Consider the following 21500-nt stretch of genomic DNA (forward strand, 5'->3'; position numbering starts at 1 on the left):
AGGAATGAGACCAGAGTTTGGTGAGGGCTCAGCCTTCATACAGTCTCCTTTTTGTGTTGTTCTAGAAATCAAAGGCTTACTACATGTTTTCCATTTCCCTCGTTTTCAATTTACAAGGGTGTGAAAATTTCTAATTGATTTATTTTCTTTTATTAAAAGCCCATGTTAAATAAAAGCCAGAACTTGCATTTTATTGGCTCAACCATTTTCTTTGGTTCAGGGGAGACTTCAGTGGACATTTCTCTAAGGCAATGATTCAAAGTGAGTCAGGTTAAAACATTCAGCTCACTGGGGTCCTCCCTTTCCCAGGCTGCCTGAAGAATTGCAACATTATTTTAGAATGTTTATTTTCCTATGTAGTGAATATTTTAGTGTGTCTATTTTATTTTTTATTTTTATGCTTTTGTAAGTGTTCAGTTCACTGCCATTGCTGATTTCTATACCTGACTGTTACTGGTTTTCATAATAATTTATAAAAATTCTCTGTATACATTTCTATCTGTTCAATGTATGGAGTAAGTATTTTTTTAATCAGTTATTCGCTTTTATTTTATGATTATTTTGAAGGATATATCTTATTAGCCGGTATTTATCTTAATTCTTCTGACTTACGGTAAAGTGTTCTTCCCTTCAGCTTGACGTAAGCAGTATATAAGAACTAATAAGCAATGCATCACATGTGTACGAATATGCATCATACCTACATATCATATATGTAATTTTTTCTTAATTTTTAGCCATCTTTATTTTCCTGGAATGAGTTCCTCTTGAGTATTTTGACTTAATATTTAATTACTACATTGCTGGGTTGTATTCGTTGCCTTCAGTTTAGGATTGTTGCATCTATGTTATGAGTAAGACGGAACTTAGTTTTACTCTAGTTTTAGTTTTACTTTAGTTTTAGTTAATTTTACTTTAGTTTTACTTAGTTTTTCCCTCTCACTCTTGAATCATTGAAATGAGGTATATAGCAGTGTGTGAACTAGATTGGGGAGCTTTTCTTGTTTTGTTATGGTAGGAAATAATTGAAACACACATGATATTAATTGCCAGTAATTTTCAAGTGTGAAAGATAGAGCATCTTACTGTTTATCTAAGGAAGATTTAATGCTCAATTAGGCTAAAACAAGCAACAGAATAGTCTTACTTCACATTAAGTACTACAAAAAAGTTCAGTGTGATGTGTATTTGCTTACTTGAATAAAACTGACCAGTATAACAAATCCATGTTGAGGCTCTATAATAAGAAATATAAAGGTATTTAATGAATTATATAGTATGTAATTTTTGTGTTATGTATTTTGTATTATGACATTAATTATGCCATTTTTGACTAAGTGTTGAGGAATAGTTGCTGTATTGATGCATCTCCTTGGGGGTTTCTTAGGGAGTGTAAAGAATACCCTGAAGGGAGTTTATCCACAAAAGAGAAAAAAAGTGAATTTTATTTTTTATCCTAATAAAAGCTTCACTTTTGCTACTTACCAATCATGCTCTGTTTTACCAAGACATAGAACATAGATAAGGAAATCCATGCATTAAAAATAAACAGACATAAGAAATCAGTAGTTGTTACCTAGGTTTATTTCATAATATTTTCTGATTAATATAATTAGAGGAAAACAGGCAGGAATCTGTTGTCTAGTGACTTTCTCCTATCCTGCCAACCAGATCAAACAATTGATGGGATACCTAGATTATGCCTCCAAGTTTAACACATGCTTAGCATACGTTATATCCTCAATAAAGCTACATTATTCTAAATCCATTGTATACTATACACTTATTCTATGCAAACCCTAGTAAGGGAACAAAAGTGAGAAAGTCCAATTGTTTCTGCAGATGGTTTAAATTTTAGAAGCCAGAATAAGAGAAGAAAAGTATTATGCAAGTTGGAATGAAAAAAAAATCACAAGATGGATATAGACACTGTGCCATGGACATGCAAAGAAAGAAGAAATACAGAAATTAATAAGTTGGCAAATAAAAGCCATAAATTTAAACAAAAGTAGAAGGCAAACGTGAGCTACAAAAATGTTGGGTCAAAATAACTGCAGAAAATATAGCTAAAATGAAGAAATAGGAAGTTTTATATATATTGAAACTCAAAAGAAGGAATGATGAGATGGCTAATTAATTCACTAAACATATGTGGAACTGCTGGGTTTAAGATAAGTAAGATTAGCACAGCCACCAGCTTCTAATCACTCACACTTGAAGAAGAAAATAAGTAAACAACTACTTATATCACAGCTGATAAATTTAAAAAGGAAAACCGTAAATACAGGTACAGCTAACGCAGACATTGTGAATCAGGGCAGGTTTTCTGGAAAATAAAGCAGATTCTGTATTAGGCTGTGAAATTAAGTAGGAATTATCCAACTGAAGTGAAGGCTGTGAATATTATGCTTCAAGGCAATTGTATCAATTTATCTATAAAGATACTGTGGGGCTGTGTCCTAAATATTTGTGTAACATTCTATCTCTTCATTTTATATTTGTAACAATGTTGTGCCTTTTTATCTTTCTGCTACATGCTTGGCTAGCATTATGGTGTCTATTGTCTCTTGTTTTTGACACCTTTCTTTTTTTTTTGCTTTATGACTTAAAAAACTAATTCAGATTTCCTTACAGAGAAGGATAATGAGAGCAATGCAGTTATATATTACTCTACCTTCCAAATTGCTTAGGAGAAGCAAGCAGGGAGAGCAACATAAATAAATATCACATGGATAACATCATTAAACTATATGATAAGGAGTCTCCATGAACCACACAATGAATGGATGAGGTAAAACCATGTAGAACGTAGACCCTGCAAAGGAACACAACCCAAGTTTACTAGCAGTGTGGAGGTGAAGTGAAGGAAAAGAGGAGCTTCCACAAAGAGCACAGGAACACAAAGTTGCACATGGCTATTCACCTGCACGTTGAGAGGACCCCTTATCAGTAAGTACCTCTAATAATAACCAGTGAATAGGGAGAGATCTTCATAAACTTCAGGATTTTTTAAACAGCTTCATGAGAATATAATTTATATCCATAATAATTTACCTACTTTCAGTGCACAGTTTAATTTTTAGTAAATTTACAGGGTTATACAAGCATCACAACAATCCAGTTTGGAAATATTTTCAACACTTCAGAAAGATCCTTTGTATTTTTCCCAATAACCCCACATTCCCAACCCTAGTCCCAGGCAATCGCTAATCTACTTTCTGTCCTTTTTGTGGACAATTCATATAAATTGATTCATAAAATATGTGGGAGGTGTTTTTGTTGTTGTTGTTGTTGTGGCCAGACTATGTATCATAGTACAGTGTTGTTGAGAATCATCCATATGGCAAGCACCAGTACTTCCCTCCTTTTCTTTGCTGAATACTATTCCACTGTATGCACATATCACATTGTGCTATTCTCTCACTGGTTGATAGACCTTGTTGTTTTTAGTCTTGGGGTATTTTGGATTGGGTAGCTATAAACATCACATGTAAGTCTCTGTGTGGGCATGTGTTTTCATTTCTTCTGGTTACATTCCCGGGAGTGATATTGCTCGATCGTGTGGTAAATTTACATTAGTGTTTTTAAGAAAGGGCCAAACTGTTTTACAAAGGGACTCCCCCACTTTGCTTTCTCCCCTGCAATGTATGGGGATGTCAGTTCTTCTACACCCCCACTCACAGATCCTAACCTCGGTCTCTCTAACTGAATCCAGGCCAGGGGTGTAAAGTGGCATGCCGTTAGGGTTCAAATAACTGCTTTCTTCTTAATGTGATGCTGAACGTCTTCTCCCGTGTCGGTCGGCTGATTTCCTGCTTCTTTGCTAAAATGTCTCTTCAAAACTTCTGTTCGTTTTTAAAGTGGGTCATTTGTCTTCCAGTTATTCAGTTATAAGTTTGCTTTATAAACTTCAGATACAAGTCCTTTATTAAATGTAGGATTTGCAAACGTCTTCTCTCAGACTGCATGTTGTCTTTTCATTTATTTGAAAGATGCCCTTTGACTGTGTTTAGGTCCAATAGTGTTCACCTGCAAATGGGAGAACTGCCCTCCATCTGCTGAAGCCACTTGCCCCCTTTAGAACATGCTTGTGAGCTTGCTGTGCGGCTTTCCCATGATTGGTGCAGCCCGGGTCCTTTATGTCCAGCTGGGGAAATACTGACGCACGACGAGCATTCCAGAGCTCCCCTTCGAGATCAGGCTGGTGTGATGACGAGACTTGCTGAAATCCTATCCTTGCTTGATGTTTACAGAGCGTGTTTCCTATGAGCACGTTTAATCAGTCCTTGGCACATAGACCCTTCTGAGGAACCCAAACCAAGACACCTCACCCACAAATACACACAGTATGTGCGTGTATAATTATGTGCATATATACGAGCATGATGGGCAGGAGGCGTTATTTAATATTGCCTGATTTTTTTTTTTTACTGTCATTTTGGACCCATTACTGGCAGTGAAGCCTTGGATGAAGAGAGAAATTAGTTCATCTTTGGGAAAACTAAGAATAGAGACAATAAAAATGAGATGGGACTAAAATTAGTAAGCTTAAAGTCCAAGAAGAGACATAATACAGAGTCCGTCTATTAAAAGTTACAGTCTTGAACAAAGGCAGTAGTGACAGGAATGCAATAAGAAGATACAGGACTGACATAAAAATTGTCCAAGGGTTAATGAATGTGAGTTGGAGAACTATTGGCAGGAGTGCTGATGGGGATTAAACCGGTTTTTAAAGGCGATGTAAAATCTGAATTAGCGGAAAGGAATGGTGACAGTGTTTCCTTTTGTATATCGACCGAGAAGTGAAGACTAAAACATTCAAAGACCAGTTTATGTTAATAGATGAATAAAAATGACAATAGTAGCTAATAATTATTGAGATATATATGAGCCAAAACACTCTTTTAAAGTGCTTCACCTGTGTTGCGTTTATTTGCTAACCACCCTGTGAGGCAGGTTTTGTTATTGTGAGTGAGTCTAAGTCTAATGTACAGAGATGATACATAATTTGCTCAATGATATGTAGAAGGTTAATGCCCACAGATAATACATTTCCGGAAGGAAAATCAGATATTACTTTGGAAAAGTTGGTTAGAAGAAATGGACTTTCATTTTCCCCACAAATTGAGGATACTGGATGTTTAAACAGCAGGGAGAGAAGGTACCGTATTCAGAGTAAATGCTATAGGTGTGTTAGTTTCATCACACTCAGAAATGTGTCAGAGATAGAAAATCATTACAAAGTACTGGGATAGACAAGGGAAGTCGTGTTAAGAGGATTTTTCATCCACTGATTTATAAGATAAGGACCTGAACCGCCACAGTAGATGCTGGGGTGTAAAGAAAGAAAATGGTGCAGGATACAGTGCAAAAAAAAAGAATCAAAGGAAAGAGGTGTGTGAAAAATGATCAAATTAGAGCTACATTTGAATGTTTTCACCTCTGCCTCTGAACACTAGCAGTAGTAATTCAAGTCTCTGCACTACAGAGTTATAAACTTTACATGAAGTATAAAATTTCACTGGATATTAATTTATGTCTGTATTTACAGCTACTTCTCTACACATCACACTGAAGTAATATTCTTAGAACACTGATTAAATATGAGTGAAGTGCACAAAAGGAAGCCTTCAGTAAATACATTGGCTCAGCAAACCATTTATATTGGATTTTTTCCTGGAATTTAATAAGAAATTATGACAATGATATTATTGTTGGCCTCGTTCAAATTGTTGCAAATATTCTTTCAAACTTTATGGACATTCTTTCATTAATTTCAGTGCCAATGTTGATGGCGTGGCTGCCATATGTGGTTTTGATCCTTGACTCATTCCTTTCTTTCTGTGATTCTATATAGAAATCCAGAATTTGAGAACTTCATGAAGACTATTTTTCTAAATATCTAAATTTATAGGCACTTTCCTAGCTCCATATATGATTATTCTTGTCAGAGTGTTACTTTTCAGCAATTTTTCTTTTTTTTTTTTTTGGAAACTATAAAAATAACGATGCCTAAATTTATCCTAAATAAATGGACATTCCTATTTTATGATTTGTACGTCAAGCCCTGAAAACTTCCTTGGTTTTATTTCTATATAATACAAGTAGTCTACTTTGCTTCTTTACATTCTGTGTCAATGATGGTCAGGCACTCCCAGTCTTACACAAAAGGAACACCCATGGGATGCCATCTTTTTCTGAATTTAAATCCTATATCGAATAATCTAATCTCAACCACTTGATAATCTTGTATGTAAGTTCTCTCCACCTCCTTTGTTGTCTGTCTTGTCCTAGGCTGATCCATGTTCATAAATTCTTTTTTGGTTTTTATGCCTCTGGCTTTGAATCCTCTCTTGACAATGGTTTGCACACTTCTTGCTTACAGGATATTTTCTGACACCCATCTTGCCTGTCACACACTTACTACCGGTAGTAGGAGCACTGGCATGTAGCAAATGTATTGATAATGTCAACGTTAGAGCTAAGAGTAATTTTGTTTAAGCACAAATGCATTTTTGCAGAAGAATTGCAATTTGGTACAAGTGAACTATGGCAAACCATAGGCAAGTCTGGAGAATAAAGGAGGAGAGATTTTTCTTTTTTTTAGAGAAACGAGGAAGTGGTGAGGGCTTGTTTTGAACAAAAGTTCATTGGAGAAAAGTGAGAGTTAGAAGTAGCTGTGGTTTCTCCTTGGCTGCCGACGAGGGCAGCGTGCCTTTGCCAGCCGAGAGAGGGAAGCTCCCTTCTTCCGGCAGGACTGTGCAAGCTGCCCAGAGGGGCACAGAGGGGCACATGCCGCAGAGCCCTCCCTGCGTGGCTTCTCGACTCCAATTTTCAGTTAGGTTTCCCTAAACCGTTCTCACAGGAACATCCCCCATGATGAGATGTAATGCTGGGAACTCTTCCCTCAGAAATCACTCAGAAGCCCTGTATTGTATACACAGGGAAAATGTGACTTGGGATTTGAAAATTAAGTTATGTCTGTATTGATGGAAATGTTCTACAGATTCTCATGTTTATAATATCAGAGTGATTTGTTCTAATTTAAACTAATTCAGTATTGGCTAGGACTGTTTAGATTTCACTCCTGGCTCTACTGTTTTAAGTTTGGAGGTGGCTCCTAAGCTTATATTCACTGTCACAAATCTATTAAGAAGATAGAGAAACTATCAGTTGTGAATGTTGTCTGTGAACTGTTACAAGTCTGGTGACAGGCATCATTTCTTGGATGCTGCCCGTGTGCAATTTTAAAAATTGTGTTTTTTTCACAGTTTTAGATTTACAAAACATTGTGAAGATGGTATAGGGAATTCCCGTATACCCCACCATCAGTATCTTCTATTATTAGCATCTTACATTAGTAGGGTGCATTGTTAACAATTAATTAACCCACGCTGATGTATTTTTGATTAAATACAGTTAATTTGTACTTTCTTAGTTTTTTCCTAATTTTTTTTTCTGTTCTAGGATCCCATCTACAGTATTTAATTGCATTTAGTTGTATGTCCCCTTAAGCTCCTCTTTGATAACCTTGACAATTTTGAGGAATTCTGATCAGATGTATTTTTTTTAACATTTTTTATTGATTTATAATCATTTTACAATGTGTATAATTCCAGTGTTCAGCACAATTTTTCAGTCATACATGGACATATACACATTCATTGTCACATTTTTTCTCTGTTAGTTACCATAATGTTTTGTGTAACTTTCCCTGTGCTCTACAGTATAATCTTGTTTATCTATTCTACACTTTTGAAATCCCAGTCTATCCCTTCCCACCCTCCGCCCCCATGGTAACCACAAGTCTGTATTCTCTGTCTATGAGTCTATTTCTGTCCTGTATTTACGTTTTGTTTTTGTTTGTTTGTTTGTTTGTTTGTTTTTTAGATTACACATATGAGCGATCTCATATGGTATTTTCCTTTCTCTTTCTGGCTTACTTCGCTTAGAATGACATTCTCCAGGAGCATCCATGTTGCTGCAAATGGCGTTATGTTCTCAGTTTTTATGGCTGAGTAGTATTCCATTGTATAAATATACCACTTCTTCTTTATCCAGTCACCTGTCGATGGACATTTAGGCTGTTTCCATGTCATTGCTATTGTAAATAGTGCTGTTATGAACATTGGGATGCAGGTGTCATCCTGAAGTAGGGTTCCTTCTGGATACAAGCCCAGGAGTGCGATTCCTGGGTCATATGGTAAGTGTATTCCTAGTCTTTTGAGGGATCTCCAAACTGTTTTCCATAGTGGCTGCACCAAACTCTATTCCCACCAGCAGTGTAGGAGGGTTCCCCTTTCTCCACAGCCTCTCCAGCATTTGTCATTTGTGGATTTTTGAATGACGGCCATTCTGACTGGTGTGAGGTGATACCTCATTGTAGTTTTGATTTGCATTTCTGTGGTAATTAGTGATATTGAGCATTTTTTCATGTGCTTTTTGATCATTTGTATGTCTTCCTTGGAGAATTGCTTGTTCAGGTCTTCTGCCCATTTTTGGATTGGATTGTTTATTTTTTTCTTATTGAGTCATATGAGCTGCTTATATATTCTGGAGATCAAGCCTTTGTCAGTTTCATTTGCAAAAATTTTCTCCCATTAGGTAGGTTGTATTCTTGTATTACTTCTGGTTTCCTTTGCTGTGCAGAAGCTTGTAAGTTTCATTAGGTCCCATTTGTTTATTCTTGCTTTTATTTCTTCTACGAGAAAATTTTTGAAATGTATGTCAGATAATGTTTTGCCTATGTTTTCCTCTAGGAGGTTTATTGTATCTTGTCTTATGTTTAGGTATTTGATCCATTTTGAGTTTATTTTTGTATACGGTGTAAGGGAGTGTTCTAGCTTCATTGCTTTACATGCTGCTGTCCAGTTTTCCCAACACCATTTGCTGAAGACTGTCTTTATTCCATTGTATATTCTTGCCTCCTTTGTCGAAGATGAGTTGACCAAAAGTTTGTGGGTTCATTTCTGGGCTCTCTATTCTGTTCCATTGGTCTATATGTCTGTTTTTGTACCAATACCATGCTGTCTTGATGACTGTAGCTCTATAGTATTGTCTGAAGTCTGGGAGAGTTATTCCTCCAGCCTCTTTCTTTCTCTTCAGTAATGCTTTGGCAATTCTAGGTCTTTGATGGTTCCATATAAATTTTATTATGATTTGTTCTAGTTCTGTGAAATATGTCCTGGGTAATTTGATAGGGATTGCATTATATCTATAGATTGCCTTCGGCAGTGTGACCATTTTAACAAAATTGATTCTTCCAATCCAAGAGCATGGGATATCTTTCCATTTTTTAAAGTCTTCTTTAATTTCCTTCATCAATGGTTTATAGTTTTCTGTGTATAATTCTTTCACCTCCTTCGTTAGATTTATTCCCAGATATTTTATTACTTTGGGTGCTATTTTAAAGGGGATTGTTTCTTTACTTTCTTTTTCTGTTGATTCATCATTAGTGTAAAGAAATTCAACTGATTTTTGAACATTAATTTTGTAATCTGCTACATTTCTGAATTCTTCAATCAGCTCTAGTAGTTTTTGTGTGGACCTTTTAGGATTTTCTATATATAATAACATGTCATCGGCATATAGGGACACTTTTATCTCTTCTTTTCCAATTTGGATCCCTTTTATTTCTCTCTCTTTCCTGATTGCAGTGGCTAGGACTTCCAGGACTATATTGAATAGGAGTGGTGATAGTGGGCATCCTTGTCTTGTCCCAGATTTTAGTGGGAGCTTTTGAGTTTTTCACTGTTGAGTACTATGCTGGCTGTAGGTTTGTCATATATAGCTTTTATTATTTTGAGATTTGTTCCCTCTATACCCACTTTGGTGAGAGTTTTTATCATAAATGGGTGTTGAACTTTATCAAATGCTTTTTCTGCATTGATTGAGATGATCATGTGGTTTTTGTCCTTTCTCTTGTTGATGTGATATATTACATTGATTGATTTGCGTATGTTGCACCACCCTTGTGTCACTGGGATGAATCCCACTTGGTCGTGATGTATAATCTTTTTTATGTGCTGTTGGATTCTATTTGCTAAAATTTTGGTGAGGATTTTGGCATCTATGTTCATCAGTGATATTGGCCTATAACTCTCTTTTTTTGTAGTGTCTTTACCTGGTTTTGGTATCAGGGTGATGGTGGCTTCATAGAATGAGTTTGGGAGTATTCCCTACTTTTCAATCGTCTGGAAGAGTTTGAGAAGGACTGGTATGAGTTCTTTGTATGTTTGGTAGAATTCCCCGGTGAAGCCGTCCAGTCCTGGACTTTTATTTGTAGGGAGGTTTTTAATTGCTATTTCTATTTCCTTTCTAGTGATTGGATTGTTCAGGTGGTCAGTTTCTTCTTGATTCAGTCTTGGTGGACAGAATGTTTCCAGAATCTTGTCCATCTCCTCTAGGTTATCCAGTTTGGTTCCATATAGTTTTTCATAATATTCTCATATGATATTCTGTATTTCTATTTTATTTGTTGTAATTTCTCCATTTTCCTTTCTTATTTTGCTAACTTGTGCTCTCTCTTTTTTCTTCTTTGTGAGTTTGGCCAGAGGTTTGTCGATTTTATTTGCTTTTACAAAAACCAGCTTTTGGTTTGGTTGATTTTTTCAATGGTCTTCTTAATTTCTATTGTATTTAGTTCCTCTCTGATCTTTATTATTTCCTTCCTCCTGCTGCTTTTTGGGGCTTTTTGTTCTTCTTTTTCTAATTCATTCAGGTGGTGGGTTAAATTGTTTATTTGAGATTGTTCTTCTTTTTTGAGGAAGGCCTGTATCACTATAAACTTCCCTCTTAGCACTGCCTTTGCTGTGTCCCATAGATTTTGAGTGGTTGTGCTTTCATTGTTATTTGTCTCAAGGTATTTTTTAATTTCAGCTTTGATTTCCTCATTGACCCATTGTTTTTTCCATAACATATTGTTTAATCTCCATGCTTTCCTTTTTTTCTCCTTTGTTTCTCTGTTCTTGATTTCCAGTTTCATGGCATTGTGGTCAGTAAAGTTGCTTGAGATAATTTCTATCTTCTTAAAATTGTTGAGGTTCGTTTTGTGCCCAAGTACATGAATGATCCTGGAAAATGTTCCATGTGCACTTGAAAAGAAAGTATATCCTATTTTTTTGGGGTGTAATGCTCTGAAAATATCTACCAAATTTAGTTTTTCTATTCTAGTATTTAATTTCTCTGTTGCCTTGTTTATTTTCTGTCTGGAAGATCTGTCTAGTGATGTTAATGCAGTGTTAAAATCTCCAACTATGATTGTATTCCCATCAATATACCCCTTTATCTCTGTTAGTAATTGTTCTATGTACTTAGGTGTTCCTATATTGGGTGCATATATATTAATGAGTGTAATATCCTCATCTGTTATCACTCCTTTAACCATTATAAAATGTCCTTCTTTATCTTTCTTTATGGCCTTTGTTTTAAAGTCTATTTTGTCTGAAGTCAGTACTGCAACACCTGCTTTTTTGGCTTTTCCATTTGCATGGAATATCCTTTTCCATCCTTTCACTCTCAATCTATATGTGTACTTCTCCCTACAGTGGGTCTCTTGTATGCAGCATATTGAAGGTTCTTGCTTTATTATCCAGTCTGCCACTCTGTGTCTTTTGACTGGAGCATTTAGTCCATTAACATTTACAGTAACTAATGATAGATGTGTGTTTATTGCCATTTTGAACTTATCTTTGCAGTTGAATTGGTATATCCTCTTTGTTCCTTTCTTCTTCCTTTTGTGGTTTGGTAATTTTCCTTTGTATTATCATGGATTTTATTTAATTTTTGTGAATCCCTTGTAAGTTTTTGGCTAGTGGTTACCCTTTTTTGTAAATCTATTAGCCCATTACTATAACTGTTTTTATTAAACTGATAGTTACATGATCTCAAACCCATCCTACCTTTAAAAATTTTTTTAAAAAGAAAGAAAAAAATTCTATATTTCCCTGCCTCCCTCTCCCAGTCTCAGTGATTTGTATGTCTTCTTTTATAATTTTGTTTTTATTCTATTTGTAATTCATGAGTTATCACCTTTCCAGTTGTGAGTTTCTCATTTCTGTAGCATCCTGCTGCTTTTCTATTTAGAGTAGACTTTTCAGTATTTCTTTTAGCATGGGTTTAGTGTTGCTAAACTCCTGCAGTTTTTTCTTGTCTATGAAATTCTTTATTTCTCCTTCTATCCTAAAGGATAGCCTTGCTGGATAAAGTATCTTAGGCTGAATCTTTTTTTCATTCAGGACTATGTATATGTCTTGCCATTCCCTTCTGGCCTGTAGTGTTTGTGTAGAGAAATCAGCTGAGAGCCTTATGGGGGTTCCCTTGTAACTCACTAAAGAGTTTCTCTTGCTGCCTTTAGAATCATTTCTTTATCCTTGAATCTGGCCATCTTGATTATGATATGTCTTGGTGTAGGTCTATTTGGGTTCTTCATGTTTGGGACCCTCTGAGTTTCCTGTACTTGGATATCTGATTCCTTCTTTAAGTTTGGGAAGTTTTCAGTCATGATTTCTTCAAAAACCTCTTCAATCCCCTTTGATCTTTCTTCCCCTTCTGGGACCCCTATTATGTGAAGATTGGGACGCTTTATATTATCTCATAAGTCTCTTATGCTATTTTCATTATTTTTTATTTGCTTATCTTGTAGCTCTTCTTAATGGGTGCTTTTTATTGTCCTGTCTTCTAGGTCACTAATTCGTTCATCTGCATTATCTAGTCGGCTTTGCACAGCTATTAGATCATTCCTCATCTCTGTCAGTGAGTTTACCTATTCTACTTGGCTCTTCTTTATAGCTTCAATTTCATTTTTGACATATTTTATATCTCTAAACACTATCTCTTCTAATTCCTTCAGCACTTTGATCACTCCTTTTTTGATATCTTTATCTAGTAGGCTATTGATATCTATTTCATTGATCTTTCTTTCAGGGGATTTCTCTTGTTCTTTTAATTGGGAAAGGTTTCTCTGCTTCTTCACCTTGCTCATACCTCTCTGGCACTGTGGTTTATGGAGTATCAGTTATCTGTTTGGTCCTTAAGGAGTTTATCTAGCTAATGCCTATTTAGGAATAAGACTTAGGAAAAAAAGAAAAAATGAGAGAGAGAGAAAGAATTTTAAAAGAAGGGAGAAAGAAGGTTTGAAAACAGTGTATAATGAATAATAGAAGAGTGAGTTGAAACAGAGTATCAATCGGGTTGAGACGTCCTTTTAAAACCTTTAAAAAAAGGGGGAAAAGATGAAAAAATTTATTTGAAACCTGTGTCTAATCAATAACAGGACATCAAAACCCAAGAGAAATAGAAATGAATTAAGAAGTAAAAATTAAGAGGGTAATAGAAAATAGAACAGGTAAAAACAGATTAAAAAAAAAAAAAAGTTGGGGGGTGTCGGTGTTCTCCTGGAGTCTGTGTGCTTTTAATGTGAAGTCTGTCTTTGTCCTGTTTTGGAAGCTCAGCTTGCTGTTTCCAGAGGCCCTCCATTGGCGCCCTCTTCTGTGCTGCTCCCAGTACCTGTCGGCAAGCAGATCGCGCCCTCTCCCAACACTGGGTCAGGTGCAGCTCTCCTTTGCTGTGGGTGGGCGGGTCAGTGCCCCTCCTGATGCCGCAGTCAGATGTTGCAGACTGGCCGGGTAGGAGGGCGGGTCGCGCCCCCTCCCAGCACCGTGGTCATGGGCTGCGTTCCGGCCCGAAAGGCGGGCGGCCGCCCTCCCTCTCCCGGCGCCGGTAGCTCTGCTGCTCTGTGCGGCTGCGCACTCCGCCTCTGGTGGGCGCTCGGCAGGTGGGCTCGGGGAAGACCGAGGGACAGCCCTGTCCCTGCTCTGGGCCAAAACTCAGCTCCTTGTTTGTCTTGGCGGAGCAAGTTCTCTGAGGGACCAGGATGGAAGGATCCTATCTGCTCCGGGCTGTAGGCAAGTCTCTGGCCTTTGAGACTGCTAAGCCCTTCTGTGCGGATTCAGGTTTCGCCCCAGCCCCGGCCTGGATGCTCAGCACCGGAGGATATGGCGGCTGTGCCTGAGCCTCGCATCTCTTCCTCCGAAAACTTTCTGCAGGTTTTCAAAGATGGGTGTATGCACCCTTCCCCCCAGGGCACATCAACCATGTTGTTTTACGGAGGGACCAGGTTGTTCTGCCCTGTGCACCCACAGCCATGGCGCGCAGCCCCCTGCAGTCCCCTGGGGCTGCCTCAGTGCAGCCGCCCCCGTCCTCCGCCTGGCTCGGGCAGCCTGGCCCTGCCCGCCGCTGCCGGCCCGCGTCTCAGGCTGGGTGTCGGGCGGACGCTCTGTTCCCCTTTAACTTAGTTCTGTCAGTCACGGGCTGCTCCGTACAGATGCGAGCCTCGGAGGCTCCCCCTCTGTCCCGCTGGCCTCAGTTGGAGAGGGGAGACCCAGTGTGCAAGCGCCAGTCCTCCTTTGCCGCTCCCTCCCTGCGGGCCCCGTCCTGCTCTGCTTTGCCTTTTGTTCTTTCTTTTTTCCTTTTCTCCTATCAGAATTTTGGTGTCTTTATCTTTTGAAGAGGGCAATGTACTGTCGGAGTTCTGCAGGTGCTATGGTTGGCTGAGTGGGTCTGTGGATGTGGGTCTTGGTGCATTTGTGGGAGAGGGTGAGCTGCGATCGTCCTTCTACTCTGCCTACTTCTCTCTCCATATGTATTTTATTATAGGATGCCCCTCTATTGATAATTTTCTGATGTTTTTATTATGTTTTTATTATTTTATTAGATGCGGTTGATGGGTTTTGGGTAAGTTCACAGAAGTAATGTGTCATTTTCATTACCTAATAGCAAGGCTCATACTATTAACATGACTTATAACTGTCCACCTTGGTCATCTGGCTAAGGTGGTGCTTGCCAGGCCTCTCTACTGGAAAGGTACCCCACCTCTCTTTCCAGGCTGGACTCTTTGGAAGGAAGTCATTATGTGCAGCACAGAGTGCCTATAAGTTATTTGGAATTCTTCTGCATAAGAGACTTTTCTCTTCAGCCCCATTTATATTAATATGGACTCATTGATACTTCCTTTATACTCAGAGTTATTCAATTTGTTGCTTAATTGTTCCAGTTTGGCTATTAGAGTTCCTTCCATTGGATCTTCTGCCCCTTTGACATATCCCTACCTACCTACCTATATATAGAGGTATTAACACTATATATGTATATAAAGATTTATTACTTTCTGGGACTACAAGACGTGCCAGGGCCATTTTGTATATGTACTGCCTGACTCCTAGAATTGGCCATTTCTCCGTGGAGCCCTGATTCCTCTCATTAGAGGATGGTATTAAGAAACAAGATGTGGTACGAGGTGTGCTCCTTGCTGCTGGGTAACTTTTCTTTTAGACCCTTTATGCTGACAGAGCTGAGAAATACATGAATGTGTAGTAACCCAAGGATAATGTTAGCTATAAGTTTTTAGGTGTTCCTTATCCAATTGAGTTTCTGTCTATTGCTCATCTATGAGAGATTTTATCATTAATGCATGTTGAATTTTGTCAAGTGCTTTTCAGCGACAGTTGCTATAATCATGTTATTTTTCTTTTTTAGCCTGTTGATATAGTGGATTACATTTATTGATTTTTGAATGTTACCCCAGCATTACATATTTGGACTAGGTCTCCTCTGAATGTGCCTCTAGTATTGTTAATATATTGTTGAATTCAATTCCTAATATATTTTGAGGAATTTTTCATGTTAATAAGAGATACTGGTCTGCAGATTCTTTTTTCTTCAAATGAATTCATCTGCTTTTGTTATTAAGTGATGCTGGCCTTATAGAATGATTTACAAAATATCCCCTCCGCTAATATGATCTGGATGAGATTATAGATAATTGGTGTCATTCTGTCCTTAAAAGCATGATATACTTCACCACTGACACCATCCTAGCATGGTAACTTTTTGGAATGTTACTAATTATTTATTCAAGTTTTTAGGCAGATACGGGTTTATTTAGATTATCTATTTCACCTTGTGTGAGTTTTGGTAGTTTGTGTCAGGGTTTTGGTCTATTTAATCAAATTATAAAATTTGCAGCCATATAGTATTCTAAATACTCATTTTTTCCCTTATAAAGGCTTTTTTTAAGAGCAGTTTTAGATTCAAAGCAAATTTGAGAATAAAGTATAGAGATTTACCATACTTCCTGTCCCCTTATAAGCACAGCCAACACCATTGTCTTATTGTATCTTATTGTTGAATTTAAAATTCTTTGTACATTTTGGATAACAGTCCTTTATCAGATATGTCTTTGCAAATTTTTTTTCTCAGTCTTGTTTTTCTCAATCTCTTGACATTGTCTTGTATAGAGCAAAAGTTTTTTTAAAGTTTTATTTTAATGGAGTTCAGCTTATCCATCCTTTCTTTCATGGATTGTACCTTTATTTGTTGTATTTAAATAGTCATCACCACACCAAAGGTCATCTCGGTTTTCTCCTCTGTTATCTTTGGTAGTTTTACAGTTTTGTGAAGGGTATAAAGTCTGTATCTAGATTTATTTTTTGTGTATGAATGTCCAGTTGTTCTGGCCCATTTGTTGAAAAGACTGTCTTTGCTCTATTGTATTGCCTTTGCTTTCTTGTCCAAGATCAGCTGACAATATTTATGTGAGTGTACTTCTGGCTCTCTGTTCTATTCCATTGATCTAGTTATCTGTTCCTTCACTGATAACACACTGTCTTGATGACTAATATCCCTTTTTTATCCATTAAAATCCACTAGTTGAGTAGTGATAACTCCTATTTCCGAGGTTAGCAATTTGTGCCTTCTCTGTGTCTCTTTATTTCTTTCTTGGTTAACCTGAGGGTGGTCTAGAGGGTGGTCGATGTTAATAAGTGTTCAAAAACCAGACTTTCTACATTTGTTTCCTGTTTTCAGTGTCATTGCTTTCTTCTAAATTTTTATTTCCTTTCTTCTGCTTCCTTTAGACTTACATCACTCTTCTTTTTCTAGTTTCATAAGGTGGAATTGTAGATTATTGCTTTTAGAGTACCCTTTTTTTCTACTGTATTCATTAAGTGCTGAAAATTTCTATCTATGCACTGCTCCTGCTGCATCTCACAAATTTTAAAAAGTTGTATTTTTATTTTAATTTGTTTTATTTTATTTATGTATTTAATTTTAGAGGAGGTGCTGGGGATTGAACCCAGGACCTTGTGCATGCTAAGCATGTGCTCTACCAGTTGAGCTATATCCTCCCTCCATTTTAATTTTTAAAAGAATTAAATATAGTTTTAAATGTAGTTTTTAAATAATTTTAAATATAGTTTTAAAATAATGTAAATTTATCTTGAAATTTATTTATCAACCCATATTTATTTAGAAGTTATTTAGAAGTACTTTGTTTAATCTTGAAAATATTTAAGATATTCTCTAGCCACATTTCTGTTGCTTATTTCTAATTTAAATCCATTGTGATCTTAAAATAAACTTGGCATGATTTCTTTGCTTTTAATTTTGTTAAGGTGTACTTAAGGCCCAGAACATGGTCTATACTGGTGAATGTTCTTTGTGATCTGAAAGCAGTGTGTATTTTACTGTTAGATGAAGTAGTCTGTAGGTGTTAATTGGATCAGCTTGAATGATGGTGAAGTTCAGGTAAAATCTGATAGAACAGAAATAAATAGATAGTTCCACTTTTATAGTTGGAGGCTTTAACATGCCTTTTTGATAAACTGACAGTTAATTAAGCAGGCAGGAAATCAGTAAGGTATTTGTGGAAAGCACGGATCCTAGTGTGGCTGGAGGAGAGTAAGCATGTGGAGGAAATGTGCTTAATATCAGCAGGGTGGGCAGACCGTGTGGACCTGGAATGAGATTTGAAAAAAGGGACCAATTTGGAGGAAAGAGAGTGAGTTCATTTTCATAGATGTTAAATTCAAACTGAATATTATAGCTTCACCTGAAGGTGTCAAATAGGCATCTGGGATATTAGCAACTACATTACACAGCCCCTAGGAAACACTGTGCTTCTGTGAGATACTATTAAACAGCCATCCATGACTGAGATTATCATATCTTCCCACCAGTGGGACATGCATTAGGAGTGCCTTGCAGAATTAAGGCCCACTTGGGGGTTTTTGTGATCAGTTGAAAATAGCGCCAATCAACATGATTTTTTTTTCTTATTTCTACTTATTTTCAGCTGTTTAAGGTATATGCAGAAGACTGAGGAACTGTTCTTAGCAGGGTTGAATGTGAGAAGGGAATCCTAAGGCACGACGGTTGAGCATACATGTGGAGAGTCATGGTTTTGGACACTGGATACTAAACAGTTTGAGGATGGAAATAAAGGCAAAGAATGAAAGCAGATGATGTAGTGAATAGACCGCAAGTCTAAATGTTGTAGATAAATGATTTCTGCAAAAATGCTAGAGGAAGTAAGCTAGGAGACAGGAGGCGTTATTAAAAGAATATGATGCATGAGTGACATATTGACCCATGATTGGTTTGACTAGTGATGAGAAGGTGGGCTGTGACCACAATCAGGGTGGCTAGTAAAGAAAGGGGGGAAGATGAAGGCATTGGAGGAAAAGAGTTCAAAAAATTAGATTTTAGTGGTGTGGAAGCACAACAAAATGGATATTGAAATTACCAAGGGTGAAGATAACAGCAGTGCTGGAGAGGCTGACAGTGACCCAGGTGCTAAAATCTTCAAGGAATAACATGGCGAGCTTTTGGGGGCAGAGAAGGCCAGAGCAGAGAGAAGGAGCATCTCATATAATCTGATGAAATACAAATCAAAGCTCAAAAATTTCAGGGAGGAAAAAGGCAAAGGTTCTAGTAGTAGGAACGAGGGATGAGAAGATAATCTGTCCCATCTCTAGGTCAAATAATACAAGATATATTAAAAAAAAAAAGTGAACAGTCAATCAAATTCACAAGTGGCAGAATTGCACTCCCACTCAGATCTTCCTCTCTTGACATCATGTATTCCTTTCACTTTTCCTTGGTGACACAAAAAAGAAATACTTGACTCATGCCCCAGACCTACTGTGTTTGAAGCAGTGAAATACAGTGTTCAAGTGGGACCAGGGAAAGGAAATGAAGTTGTGAGCCCCTCAGCAGTCTGCCACAGAGAGAGACAGTCCATTTACATTCGTATGAGAAAAAAAGTAGTTCTGGGACAGGAGGGTATAAAAAGGAAATTATGAAAATACATACAAATATGTTGAGAAATGTCTAAATATATTACCGAGCCAGACAGCAAGCTGTCAGATGAGTTCAAAAATAAAAACAGGACTCATGTCAAGAAATCCTGAGTGACTTCAGTTGTTTGAAAGAGCACTAGAGTTACATTATTAATGCAAAAAATAAGAAAACGCCACAGAAGTCTTTAAAAACAACGGAGTATGCCACCCCAGAATATGTCCACGTGGGAAACTTTCCAAGGAACATAGTGTCTAGAACAAAGACTGAAGGCTCCCCCGCATGTGCAGTCACCTAGAATGTTGTTATTCAGAAACTTGAAAACACTTAGAAGGGTGTCATACTTCATGAGACGCTGAGACATCCTGAAGTGTGTCTGAAATAAGGAAACTGAAAGGGAAAACACTGAGCAGCAAATCAGCCACTTAGTTAAGACTTGGTGGGGGAGCGGGGGCAAAATAACTTTCTGGTGGGGAATGGGGAGAATGGTATGTATAGGAAAACGTTAGCTTTAGCTTTAACGTTTTGGAGGTCTCTCAGGAGTTAGGCAGTGTGGTATAAATGTGTATAGTAAATAGGATTTATCTTCAGTGAGATTTCTATAGGGAGATTTAACTTTGAGGAATCAGTGTAAGACATATTCTGAGCAAATCATACTTGGGATATTCTTGGGTAGATTTTAAATAGCTAAGAATCATTATAATTTAGACTAAGGAAATAATAGAAAGGTTCAAAAGACATTTCTATGCAATGAAACCATTAAAATGATTTTTTAAATATGTATTTTCTGACCTGGAAAGATGTTAACAATACATTATTAAGTAAAGTGAAGTTTACAAAACAGCTTAGTATTTATTATGAATACTGAGTAAGGGGTCCTGGGTAAACAAAACAGAATCTTCTTTTGTGCTTTTAAAAAATAGCTTTGTAGTTTCTTATGGAGGTTTCTAAAAGGACTAGAAACAACCTCTACAGAGCAATAAATTTTAAAATATTTTCAGTTTCCATTTCATATTGCCTCTCTGGATATTTTAATGTTTGTAAAATTAACATATTTTTGGAGAATGAAAATAGTGTATAGGAAGGGGCTTATAAAAGAAATAAAGTCAATGGGCAGTGGGAGGGGGCTCTTCCAAAAATGATAAATATGCTTATTTAGAACTTGTTTTTTGCAAACTGTTTTTACCACACGCAAAGAGGGCAGGGAAGGTGACACCATCTTCTTCCAGCCCATGGCCCAGAGTGACCAGGTAACTCACCAAATTCCCACTCCCCAGGTTCCCAGTGTAGGTCCCAGTTTTGTGATGCCTTTTTCAGAGCGATCTTTCAAATCTACAGGGGACATCAAATTAAATCATTCAATGTCACACCGTTTCTGAGGACACTCAGGACTACAGACACCTGGTCTGACTCAGAGACGGGAGGCATGACAACTGAACTGGAGGTATAACAATGTAACCATGTTATTTAAAGAATGTAACTATGGAGTCTTAACCTTTATTTAGATGTTAACGCATCATATCATTTAGGTAAAGAAAATGCTGAAGGATCCTAAATTTTTCATAGCCAGCCTGTTTGATTTTTTTAAAAAAAGTTTCCAAAGTTTATAATCCATAGTAAAGCTGCAAGAATAGTAAAGTGAAGACCCATATATCCTTCACCCAGATTTGGCAGTTGTTTACATTTTATCATGCATGTGTAATTCAGTATATATTCTACAATATGTTTTCAAACCATTTGAAGGTAAGCTGGGGGCACTATGTTACTTTTGCCCTGAAGACTGCAATTGTATCTCCCACTGGGGACAGTCCTCTTCATAATCACATGAACTGTAGAATGTCCACACAGCCACCAGTCCCACCTTAGGGAAAATAATGATACTTTTAAAAATATCATTTGCTACACAAATCCTATTTAAATTTCACCTTATTAAATGAAAAACTGTGTCTTAGAGCCTTCTTTTCAATCCGTGATAGAGTCATTTTTCATTCATTGGATGTGGAAGCTTCATCTGTTCAGACTCTTTAGACCAGTCCCTATGGCTTCTTTTTAAATAAAAATTTTATTTTAAAACAGTTTTAGGTTTACCAAAAAAAATTGCAAAGACCATGGACTCTGCACCCCATTTTCCCTATTATAGACGTCTATACAAGTTTTTGCTACAAATGTTACATTTTGTTTCATTTGTTCCAGATGGTGAACTAATACTGATACATTATTATTAACTGAAGCACATGTTTATTCAAATAGCCATAATATCTAAGCAAAAATTTTTTTTAATCTGAGGTCCTTTTTGTGGTCCAGAATCCCATGCAGGAGAAATTTAGTTATGTTTCTTTAGGCTTATCTTGGCTGTGAAAGTTTCA

At 37.1% G+C, this 21500-nt stretch overlaps 1 long non-coding RNA gene across 1 annotated transcript in view; it reads left to right on the forward strand.

Annotated features, from left to right (window-relative positions):
* Positions 1–21500, forward strand: part of LOC116151285 (uncharacterized) — an 826846-nt gene that overhangs the window by 570982 nt on the left and 234364 nt on the right. The window lies entirely within an intron of this gene.

This window comes from Camelus dromedarius, chromosome 10 (assembly GCF_036321535.1).
Source record: "Camelus dromedarius isolate mCamDro1 chromosome 10, mCamDro1.pat, whole genome shotgun sequence".
NCBI lineage: Eukaryota > Metazoa > Chordata > Mammalia > Artiodactyla > Camelidae > Camelus > Camelus dromedarius.